The following is a 12,723-nucleotide window of genomic DNA, read 5'->3' as shown; positions in this document are numbered from 1 at the left end:
ATAAGAGATTCGTTTCAGATTAGGTAATATAGGATCAGAATGAGGACTTGCGCAGACTAGCCCTACTGCTTGTAGGTTCAGAACAACAGCTGTTAGTTTCACAGCTGAATCGGCTTCTTGCTTATCCCTCCCACCTAGATCTTTCCAGATCCTGTTAGTGTTCCAACTTTATTAAGGTCATCATCATCTTAGAACTGCAGAACTGGAAGGGACCCCATAGGATCGAGTCCAGCTCCTGTCAAAGAGGCACATTGGGGAAATTGCTACATTTGCATTACACTAAACATAGTGCATCAATGCTCTGGAGGAATTTAGAACTGGCAAGGGAAGTTGTTTTGACTCTTTTGTTTTCTTTGCTCCCTAGAGCTATAGTGCGCGCGCGCGCATGCACACGCACACACAAATAACTTTTCTAACCTCTGTTCCCTCATCGACAGAACTATTTCGTAAACCTGATGTGCACCATGAATGAAGAACTTCTGAAATGAACCCATTTTAGCTGCTTTGCAGCAATGCTTCAAAACACAACTTCTCAGGGCCTTGCTGGTGGGGGGATTTGGGGATTTGTAATCCAAAGGAGTCACATTCCCAAGCTCTACTCTGCACTCCTTTTCTAGGTGGAAACTTTATCAAGATTTTCTTCCAGAAGAAGTCTTTTTAACAGTTGTGTGATGGGCAAATATCAAATGGGGACAGGTTTTCACATCACACTTTTTAAAAAAGGGCCTTATTTCTCCAAGGGCTGGGGTGCATTTGCAGCTCCATCATCACAACCGAGGGCAAAGCTCTGAGCTCCTTTCTTCTGAATTAGATTAGACTTATTATATTACATCGTCATGAGTAGCAGTTTTCTTCCTCGCCACCTTCACTACTATTTCGCTCCTTCAGCTCCTGTGCCTTGCGGGAAGAAGAGAGGCGATGCGCTCCCAGAAGCAAGAGAAACCCTAGTGAGAAACCACATGAACCAGAGCACAGAGTTGTTAGGGTGAAATATCAGCCTCCTAAAGCGACATCTCAAGAGGTGCTGTTCGCAGGAGAAGCCTCCTGGCCTCCTGCTGTCATCTATTACTTACACAAACCACCTCCTGTAAAGAAAACCAGCACCAATTCTGTATCTGCCACACAGAACCTGGGAGGGTCCACTATGAAGGTGGCAATCACTAGGTATGACAGAAGCCACATCTACTGTCACATCTCAACTTTTTCTGTGGTTTCGCCTAAGAACAGAATTTCTGGTATTTAGGCTAAGTTTAGTTTTAGTTGTTGCTGTTTTTTTCAAATGTGTTTTTAAGCAACGTTGTCATCCTTTTGTCCTTGTGCATCTCTGTGGGTCCCTCTTGGGAAGCTATAAATAAATGTTTCTAATGAATCACCAAAAGTTCTACCTGCAGTACATTTTTAGTGCGACACATCACTCGTTGTACAGTAGTTTGAGCTGCAAACTTTTGGGTGGGACTTTTTAACACACTTTTAACAAGTTCTCTTGCTTGCACGGAAGACGCCCTTTTCACACTGTGATCTCTCCTGCTTGTCTCTTCACCACCATTAATGGTACACATTCTCAGATGCAGTCGTGTTTGTCTTCATGGGGAGGGGGCTAATTGCCAGGCACTAGTCCCTTTTCTTGGGTGCCTGAAGATGCTGCACAGTTTTAAGATCCTGGTAGTAAAGGATGCTCTGCATAAGGTAAAGGTTCCCCTTGACAATTTGTCTAGTCGTGTCCGACTCTAGGGGGTGGTGCTCATCCTCATTTCCAACCCACAGAGCTAGCATTTGTCCAAAGACAATTTTCCGTGGTCACGTGGCCAGCACAACTAGAAACAGAATGCTGTTACCTTCCCACCATGGTGGTACCTATTTATTTACAGTACTTGCATTTGCATGCTTTCGAACTGCTAGGTTGGCGGGAGCTGGGACAAGCGATGGGAGCTCACTCCGTCGTGTGGATTTGATCTTACGACTGCTGGTCTTCTGACCTTGCAGCACAGAGGCTTCTGCGGTTTAACCTGCAGCACCACCATGTCCCTGATTTGCTCTAGGATCCACTTATTCATCTTTCTCGCTGTTCAGCATATCCATAAAGCTGTCCTCCAGCAGCAAATTTCAAATGGATCAAAACTTTTCAACTTTCTTCACTGTCCAGCTATCACACCAGCATGCAGTAATCAGGAATACAATAGTGTGGATGATCTTGGCCTTGTTCTCCAGGGGTACATCCTTACCCTTAATGATCTTTTCTAATTCCTCATTGCTGTCCTTACTATTCTCCATCTTTTTCTGGGTTTTTTTTTGGTTCAATGTCCATTTGGATTGATTGAACCAAGATAACTACAGTAGTTCGTTTTCTTCATTGTCAATGTTAAAGTTGTGTAGTTTTTCTGTAGTCATGATTTTTTAATTTCTTAATGTTCAACTGCAATCCTGCTTTGGCACTTTCTTCTTTCACTTTCGTCAGAGGATGTTTCAAGTCATTGGTGCTTTTTGCTAGTAAGAAGATGTCATCTGCATATTTTAAATTACTGATGTTTTCTCCACTGATCTTCACCCTTCCTTCATCTGAATTTAGCTCAGCTTTCTGTATTATATGTTCTGTATACAGAGTGAACAGATAGGGAGGTATCCTTGTCTGACACCTTTGCTTATAGGAAACTGTTCTGACTCACCATATTCTGTCCTAACAGTAGCTTCTTTCCCACAACGTGTGATAATCAGGTGCTGAGGCACACATATTTCTTTCAGTAAAATCCATAGCTTCTGGTGATTCCCCACCAAAAAACATCCCCCGAAAATAAGCCCTAATGCGTTTTTTGGGGGCAAAAATTAATATAAGACCCTGTCTTATTTTCGGGGAAACAGGGTAATAATTGCTGGGTATATAATAACTCTGGCAAAGCCAGTGGGAAGGAGAAAAGATGGTAGATTTCCCTTTGTTGCAAACAAAGAGAAGAACACCCAGTTTCCTGTGTTAGCAGAGGAACAAAGAAACCACAGTCCTTGTATAGCAGCGTGGAAGGCAACATTTCAGCTGCCGGACTCTGTGGTTCCCTAACTGAGGGTGGTTTCCTCTGCACCAATGGCATGAGATTGAAAAGAAAAGGCAAAACTCCAGCAGTTAAACACTAATTAGAGGGTGAGGATGGGATGCAGTGCCTAACCAGGAACATTAGCCATCAAATGTCTTAATGTGATGATCACAACCCTGTTTCAAGCCACTTGTGATAAGCTTTGAAATAAAAAAAGAGATTCTGTTTGTAAGAACATTCTTCCACAAATTACTGTCTTCTTGATAGGTGGTTCCCAAACTTGCCCCACTAGTTTTACTACAACTGCCAGATTTCCTAATACTTGGCTGGGGTTTCTGGGAGATGAAGTCCAACCATATCTCAGGACTCAAGTTTGAGAACCACTGCTCTCTAGATCATTTACACTGCAACGCCCAACAGCCCACATCATCTTTCTCCAATGGTCAAGCCTGAGCAGGTATATTCCAGGACATGCAAAGAGCACAAGCTAGGAGAATTCTGCAGGGATGTAAGTGGGGTGGAGGACATGGGGCTTTGGCCCAGAGCACCAAAGTATAGAGTGTCAGCATCCATTGTGGGAATTTCACCTGACAGCCACGTTATGGACACCTCAGTGTGGTTTGCCTGGGAGAAAGGAATAAACTAGAAGATTTTGAGGCTTAGCTAGGCATAGCTCTGCCAAGTTCAGAAATAAATCTCCCAGTTAGCACCAGGGCAGGAATACAAAACTTGTGTCCCTAACACAGCCCTACACCTAGAAGCAGGTTTATTTTCCATCAGAGTGTGTGTCAAGGTTTACATTTTCAACCACTGGCTAAAGCTTCTCTCCTTCCCACAAGCTTTCTTGTTTAACTTACTTTCTAGGAGAGTTGGGGAGGCATATTGGTGGTTATATGTGTCTCTTAATTTCATCCTATATCATGTGACTGATGAGATGCTTTAAAAGCTTTTATATCCTTCAATGCCGCTGGCTAACTGAGAGTTTCTTTGTAACTTTAATGTCATAAAAGAGCCAGATGGGGCATTGATGCTGACATGTCTTGACCAATGTCTCTGATACTATGTGATTTTATTTAAATAATGTATTCTTATCTTCCCAGTCTGAAATTGACCTTTAACCTTCTTCCCCACCACTGGGACGTCTGCAAGCCGCACCTCTGCCTAGCTTTACTAGCCAGTGAGTGCATCAGGGGCAGGTGGCTTCATCTTCTCCCAGATGTTTTTCCGGATCAACATTGGAGGAATGTGGCCATCAGCCTGGGTCCAAAGAAGAAGGGGGGGGGGGAAGGCCTGTTGCAGGAGGCCTTCAGTAGCAACTCACCTGGCTTCAGGGTCTCGGCTGCCATGCTGATGCTCAAGACCTGCAACAAGAGAAAGGAAGGGCTGGAAATGGACTGACACTCGGGTTCCCAAGAGAATCTCCCTGCCGGATCATCTATGGGCCTTTTCTCCATTTCCCAAAGAGAAGTGTGATTGGAAATCCATCTCTCAGTGGAAACAATGAAGAAAATCCTTTCCCACCAGAACATCCTTAAACCAAAGCTTTGGACTTAGCTTTGGAAGACACTTGCTGATTCTAAAGTCTCCCAAGAGTAGCAGAAGGTAAGGGACCACAACAAGGGGTAAGGCTGCCGCCAGTCAATGGGGTGTAGGTTGCCCACCCTTCTCCCCCTCAGCTATTCCTCTTAGGGAGGGTGCTGCAATCCCTGGGTGGCTTCAGGGTACCTTTAGCTAAGCACACCGTACCTTGCCCCCTCGGGTGAAGGCTCCCTTCTCCTCTTTCTCTGGGCTTCCAACCTTTTCCTCTTCTGATGATTCCTGTGAATGAGAATGAAGTTTTCAACACAAGCCTGCTGTGTTCCCCAAACCATGTCGGGGAACAGGGCTAGCCTATTCTTGCAACAAGGAGAGGCAAGGTGTGTGTGTGCGTGTGCATTCTTGCTAGGAGAGTCTGAAACTGGAAGAAAGACACAGGATGCCACCAAGGGGGAGGGGAGGTAGGAGAATCCTGGCATTTCCTTCCTTACTGGAAGGAAGGGAGACATACTCTTCCACCCTGACCATTAATTACAGGCTCCGTTTCACTAGAAGAAAGAAGCAGCCACATGAAATGACAGACGAGGCCTGCAGAAAGGGATTCCATCTAGCCCAAGACTCCAAGAGTGGGGAGCCAGATCCCCCGCTCGTGAAAAGTTAAATGCAGAAGGGGGTTACCTGTCTGGAAGGGAAGTAGGGATCCACTCCTCGTCGTGAACACTGCTCACGTCAGCTAGAGTGTCTCCTTCTCCAGGGGGTTCCTGCAGATCAGATGCATCTCTTAGTTTATTGAAAGGCAAAGCGTTGCCCACCCCAAATAGCTACATCCCGTTTCCAAAATTAGGAACTCTATCTGTTCGAATCTCCTGGGAGATTAAGGTGAAGGGGTGGGAAGGGGTTGGACCGAAAAAAAAGGGTGAGACAAAAGCAAGAGGGTGTGGAGGGGGAAACAGTTTGTTCTTTTCAAGTTAAAGGAACTACCGGAGACACACACACACACACACACACACACACACACACACACAGCCCCCCCCAAAAGGAGAAATGGACTGATAATGAAAGGAAGTTGAAAGAAGCAGTGCAATTGAAAGGATGGCTACCCTCTCCCACCCTCTGGAGAGGCACATAAAATCCTTGCTTACTCATGGGGAGGAAGACAGTTCAATGCTGTTCCTCTGTGGCTCCAGAGAACTGTAAGAAAATGTCGGTATGTGTAAGAATCGAAAAATAGACAATTGTCTGTTGCATCTGTTACTGTCCCGTCCTCCATTCACCCTGCTCTCCAGGAGTGGCCAGCCTGACCCTACATTTGTGAAGCTAGCACCCACGCTAGGAGGGCTGCAGACACAAGATTCTGGGCCCAATCAGACAATGCATTGTTCCATGGTTTGAAAATGGACTGATCTCCTCCATTTTCCAGCAACTCACGCAATGAGCAGGTAATTCCAAACCCCTCCGATCCTTCTCCATGCCTAACCACACCTTTTAGGGTTCCTCAAAGGAGTACAGGTGGTTTTTTTGGGGGGGGGATTCTTCTGTTTTGGTTCAGTTCTGGCACATATTTGTGATTGCCAGTATTGAGCCAAACCAGATTGCTTAGCTGTCGTTTCGCTATGCTGCAGAAGAATCTGCTGGCGCTTTGTCTCTAGATATGTGCTTTGGCTGAGGATGGCTAAGGATGTTCCTCTTCTGGTCAGGAGCTTTTTGGAACATCTGTTTGGCTCTGAGAAAAGCCTACCTGGCCAAATGAGGAGAAGAAAAATGCCTCCTGTCCCATAGCTGCTTGACATCTTCCTGCAGGTCAGGGCATTCAGTGGAATCCTAGGGAAAGAAATCATCCTAGTGTTCAATCCTTCCTTTCAAAGGTGAGCTTTCCCCATCCCAAGACCAGAAGTACCTTCGTGGGGGCTTTCCCATGGCTCTCCCCGTCCCCAACATTGCCCACCTCACAGCATCACACAGTTGTACATTTCAGCTGCTACTATTCAAATGGATATTCCTCTGCCCACTTTTCTTTCCAGTGAAGGACAGATCCTGAAGCTGAGGCTCCAATACTTTGGCCATCTCATGAGAAGAGAAATCTCCATGGAAAAGACCCTGATGTTGGGAAAGTGTGAAGGCAAGAGGAGAAGGAGATGACAGAGGACAAGATGGTTGGACAGTGTCATCGAAGTGACCAACATGAATTTGACCCAACTCCGGGAGGCAGTGGAAGACAGGAGGGCCTGGCATGCTCTGGTCCATGGGGTCACAGAGTCGGACACGACTTAACGACTAAACAACAACAACTGCCCACTTTTAATCTCTAACAAAAATGTTTTTCTAATGCAGCACCTGGATATTTCTTCGATGCTGAATGCTTTCTTCTTTTCCACTGTCAAGACACTAGAAGACAACTCCAGAAGAAATGGAGCAGCTCTAGGAACTGCTGGATAGCTCAAAACAAGGCCCGTTTTCTCTGCAGCCTACATTTGAACCCCTAAGCAACATGTTTGTGAATAATCTGGCCTTTCTCACCAGTTTGCTCATAAACTTGTTCAAACCCACACATAAGCTCAAACACGGGCTGCAGAAAAAAAATAACATGTCATAGAAATTCTCCCCCTAAATCATAAGTGCTGGCTTGGAAATTCTAGGAGCAATAATTACTCAGAAACATGAATTTTTCCAGTCCCTAGGTCTACTGAACTGCTATACCAAATGACGATTAATGTGAACCTGGTAGTGGTAATGCAGGATCGGGCCCTTGCTTTGCCCAGGGGGAGTTTCCTCTGTGGTTACATATCAGAAGTTAGTTTGATGCTCCTCCATACACAGCCGTCATCTACAAATACCGAGGCAGAAGATTTACAAGCTGTCAGCAGGAGGGCATAAGGTCACCGAGGGTCACAAAGTCTATTTCAGAGAGGTCGCCATCCACTTCTTTCAATCTAATGAAGCCATTATTTGAGAAAGTGACCACTGGGCTGAGCGACCCCTTGAAGCAGAGCAACCCTGAGTGACCGTCATCATTGCTGAAAGAACAGGAAGGAACTGTCTTCCTTTTACATCGCCTGGACAAGAGGAGGAAGCCCATCGCTACTGGGTCACATCAAGACCTCCCCTGTGCTTCTGCACAGCCTCAGACCCAAGGCAATCGTTCCAGAAGTGTGGACTTTATAAACACGAAAGCTTTATTTGTTATTTCAGCTGCTGCTTCATAAAATTACGAAGGTTTCTAGTCCATAAACTAATTGCAAAGTGTGGAAACATTACTATATTTAAAATCATAACTTTTTGAAGGAGTTATGCAGCAATGTTCAGAAAAGCTTGCTTTGGACCCTGGAAACATGTAGTTAATTCCTGATTTTTTATATTTATTATACTGTAGTACAGTGGTGCCTCGCAAGACGAAAACAATTCGTTCCGCGAGTCCTTTCGTACCGCGAAAACAATCGTCTTGCAGTGCGGTTTCCCATAGGAATGCATTGAAATTGCCTTCAATGCATTCCTATGAGATGCCTTGCAAGACGAATACCATTTTTTTGTCTTGCGAAAATGACTGCAAGAAGAGAAAAAAGTCATCTTGTGAAGCACGGCCATAGGAAAAGCTGTCTTACGAGTCACAGAAAAATTGCAAGACGCTTTCGTCTTGCGAGTTTTTTGTGGCGTGAGGCGTTTGTCTTGCGAGGTACCACTGTAACTAATGTTATATCCTATCAAGTCACGTAGCAACCCTAAAAGGGTTTTCATGGTATGTGAGATTTTGATATTTAAGGAGTGGTTTCACCAGTATAGCTGGATGGACAGCTCTGTGGTTTGGACATCTGGCTGGTTGGGAGTTTGATACCAAGTAGAGCCAGCCTGTATGGCCTTGGGCAAGCTGCAGAGTACCAAAGGGCCCCCAGAAGAAAAGAAAAGAAAAGAATGGCAAACCATTTCTGAGTAGTCTCTACCTAGCAATATTGGCACACTATGTGTGCTGTTCCTAATATTGCCACTTTTTGTAGATCTGATGGTGTTATTTCTGAGGTCTGCAACTGCTTATAGTACTGTGTGAAATTTCTTGATATTGTTCCAAAAGCCTCAGTGATGATGGAGACCACTGAGGCATGTTTCACCCACAAGCAAGATGTTTCAATTGCCAGATTTCTGTATTTTGTTAATTTTTTCAATTCTTTAGCTTCAACTCTGGCATGTCCTGGAAATGCAATGTCAATGATCCAGACATTTCTTCATTCTGCTACTGCTATGTCTGGTGTGTTACGTTCAAGGTGTCTATCAGTTTGGAACTGGAAATCCCACAAGATCTTGACTTTGCCATTTGCTGATACCTGATGTTCCTATGGGTTTTTAGAGGCTGGCAAGTTATATTTTTTTGCATAATGACCAGTGCACTCATTTTGCCACTCCTATCATGTCTAATTTTGTAACCTGTTTGTGCAGTCTTTGGACATTCATGACACTGTTTCACCTTTTTCTTGGCAGAGTTGACATTTGTTGTTAGTACTAATTCCTTGAATCTTACCTTTCGTAATATTAGTTTGGAGCACTTGTTCTTGTGCAGCAAGAAGCAAGCCTTCTGTTTCTTTCTTAATGGTCCCCAGTTTTAGCCATGTCCGTGTTGAATTATTGTCATACCTTCCATCAACATTTCTCAGATGTTGTCTGTGTAGTGGCTTATTTTTCCAACTTTTTAATTAATTTTCAAATTGTTTCTTATATCAAGTCTTTGTTTCTGTTGTTTTCAAAATAGTCTCAATTTTCACTGCCTTAAGTAATTTTTCTCTACTTGTACTGACAGAATCATTAGAGATTCTTCTTCTTCTCATCTACCAGTGTCACCATTCAGTGAGTTTTCATGATACAGCAGGAATTTGAACCCAGGGCTCGTAACTTCTAGTCAGTCCCTCTGTCCACTGTATCACACTGGTTTTCTATAAGGATAAGAGAACAGAAGTACTTAAATCTTAAATCTTCTGCCTCCATCAGCTGCTTTGAGATTAATCAAGGAAGATGTAACCAAGGTAGCATAAAAGTTATAGGGTGAAGAATATTGAAAATGCAAAACCATGCAATCCAATAAATTTCTATTCAGAAGTAATTCCCACTGAATTTTGTGGTGCTTACTCCCAGGGAAGTAACTAATACAGGCCTGTCAGGCTGTGACCAATCCTGTACTTACTTCCCTGAGAGTAAACCCCACCAAATTCAATGGGAACTACTTCTGAGTACAAATTTATTGGATTGCATGGTGAAATGACAGCTCAAATCAATGAAACAGAGACAGGAGATCAAAGGACCCTGCTAGCAGTATAATTAATAACACAGGCCACATACACACATTACACAAAATCTCCCCACATATACACATTACACAAAACACAGAGATAGTTTGATAGATACAGTTATATGACTATGCCTACCAAAACCAAGTTTAAAATGCTATATCAAAATGTTTTGGCTTGTGCTTTCTTTGCTTGCTGTTAACCAACTCTGTACAGTATATGCATGTGTATGGATGGATAGCTACCCTGTTTCCCCAAAAATACTGTAAGACCTAACCTGAAAATAAGCCCTAGTATGATTTTTCAGGATGCTTGTAATATCAGCCCTACCCCAAAAATAAGCCCCAGTTAAGTGAAACCCCGCCTTCCACCCTTGTGCAGCAACCAGAAGAAGATGACATGACTGTATTTTAATAAATGTAATTGTTGTCCATGAAAAAAATAAACCATCACCTGAACATAAGCCCTAATGTGTTTTTGGAGCAAAAATTAATATAAGACTCTGTCTTATTTTCGGGGAAACATGGTAACTAGCTATTGGACTAACCACCATGATTTCTGGCAGTGATCACTGGATGACACTCAAAGAGCAATGACATGCCAGCAAGTTTGGAAAACTCAACAGTGGCCAGAGGACTGAAAAAGATCGGTCTACATCCCAATACCAAAGAAGGGAAGTGCGAAAGAATGCTCCAACTACCGCACAATTGCACTCATTTCACACGCTAGCAAGGTTATGCTCAAAATCCTACAAGGTAGGCTTCAGCAATATGTGGACCGAGAACTCCCAGAAGTACAAGCGGGATTCCGAAGGGGCAGAGGAACTCGAGACCAAATTGCTAACATGTGCTGGATTATGGAGAAAGCCAGAGAGTTCCAGAAAAACATCTACTTCTGCTTCATTGATTATGCAAAAGCCTTTGACTGTGTGGACCACAGCAAACTATGGCAAGTCCTTAAAGAAATGGGAGTGCCTGACCACTTTATCCATCTCCTGAGAAACGTATATGTGGGACAGGAAGCAACAGTTAGAACTGGATATGGAACAACTGATTGGTTCAAAATTGGGAAAGGAGTACGACAAGGCTGTATATTGTCTCCCTGCTTATTTAACTTATATGCAGAATACATCATGCGAAAGGCCGGACTGGAGGAATCCCAAGCTGGAATCAAGATTGCCGGAAGAAATATCAACAACCTCCGATATGCAGATGATACCACTCTGATGGCAGAAAGTGAGGAGGAAGTAAAGAACCTTGTAATGAGGATGAAAGAGGAGAGTGCAAAAAACGGTCTTAAACTCAACACCAAAAAAACTAAGATCATGGCCACTGGCCCCATCACATCCTGGCAAATAGAAGGGGAAGATATGGAGGCAGTGACAGATTTTACCTTCTTGGGCTCCATAATCACTGCAGATGGAGACAGCAGCCTCGAAATTAAAAGACGCCTTCTTCTTGGGAGGAAAGCAATGACAAACCTTGACAGCATCTTAAAAAGCAGAGACATCACATTGCCAACAAAAGTCCGAATAGTCAAAGCTATGGTTTTTCCTGTTGTGATGTATGGAAGTGAGAGCTGGACCATAAAGAAAGCTGACCGCCGAAGAATTGATGCCTTTGAATTGTGGTGCTGGAGGAGGCTCTTGAGAATCCCCTGGACTGCAAGGAGAACAAACCTATCAATTCTAAAGGAAATCAACTCTGAGTGCTCCCTGGAAGGACAGATCCTGAAGCTGAGGCTCCAGTACTTTGGCCATCTCATGAGAAGAAAAGACTCCTTGGAAAAAACCTTGATGTTAGGAAAGTGTGACGGCAAGAGGAGAAGGGGACGACCGAGGATGAGATGGCTGGACAGTGTCTGCGAGGCAACCAACATGAATTTGACCCAACTCCGGGAGGCAGTGGAAGACAGGAGGGCCTGGCGTGCTCTGGTCCATGGGGGTCATGAAGAGTCGGACATGACTAAACGACTAAACGAGTTAGGAGAAGCATGGAATCCATATCTTTGCAGACGAACATAGAGCGGACTGTAAGAAAGTGGAAATATTAGCAGAAGAGGTTGTACTGTACTCTTACCTAGGTACAGATACACAAGCTGGACAATAATTTATGGTAGCTGTAGATTTCCTGCATCAAGCACAGGATGGGTGGGTGGTAAACTAGAAGCCCCCCCTTCTAGGTTCCAAGGAACAGCAGGAACTAAATTTACCCATTCTGAAAAAACAGGAAAGGAGATACACTGAAAAAGCCAAGGTTCCTGACGTTTCACATTATGACCAGAAGAGGGTACTGTAGATCAGCAGAGTTCTCATTTTAGAATAAAAAAGGAAGAACAAAAATATATATCACTTTCTGCTTTGTGTTTATTATGGGCTGTCCAGTCATTTCTGAGTTATAGTGATCCTAACAGGGGTTTTGTGACATGATTTCTATTTAACAAGTGGTTTTAACAGTCCCAGAGACATCACCTTGCCGACAAAGGTCCACATAGTCAAAGCTATGGTTTTTTTCAGTAGTGATGTATGGAAGTGAGAGCTGGACCATAAAGAAGGCCGACTGCCGAAGAATGGATGCTTTTGAATTGTGGTGCTGGAGGAGACTCTTGAACATCCCCTGGACTGCAAAGGGAACAAACCTATCCATTTGGAAGAAAATCAACCCTGAGTGCTCACTGGAAGGACAGATCCTGAAGCTGAGGCTCCAATCCTTTGGCCATCTCATGAGAAGAGAAGACTCCCTGGAAAAGACCCTGATGTTGGGGAAATGTGAAGGCAAGAGGAGAAGGGGACGACAGAGGATGAGATGGTTGGACAGGGTCATTGAAGCGACCAACATGAATTTGACCCAACTCGGGGAGGCAGTGGAAGAGAGGAGGGCCTGGCGTGTTCTGGTCTA

Source organism: Pogona vitticeps, chromosome 9, assembly GCF_051106095.1.
Source record: "Pogona vitticeps strain Pit_001003342236 chromosome 9, PviZW2.1, whole genome shotgun sequence".
NCBI lineage: Eukaryota > Metazoa > Chordata > Lepidosauria > Squamata > Agamidae > Pogona > Pogona vitticeps.
The sequence above is the reverse complement of the archived record's forward strand: the minus strand, read 5'-3'. Positions refer to the sequence as shown.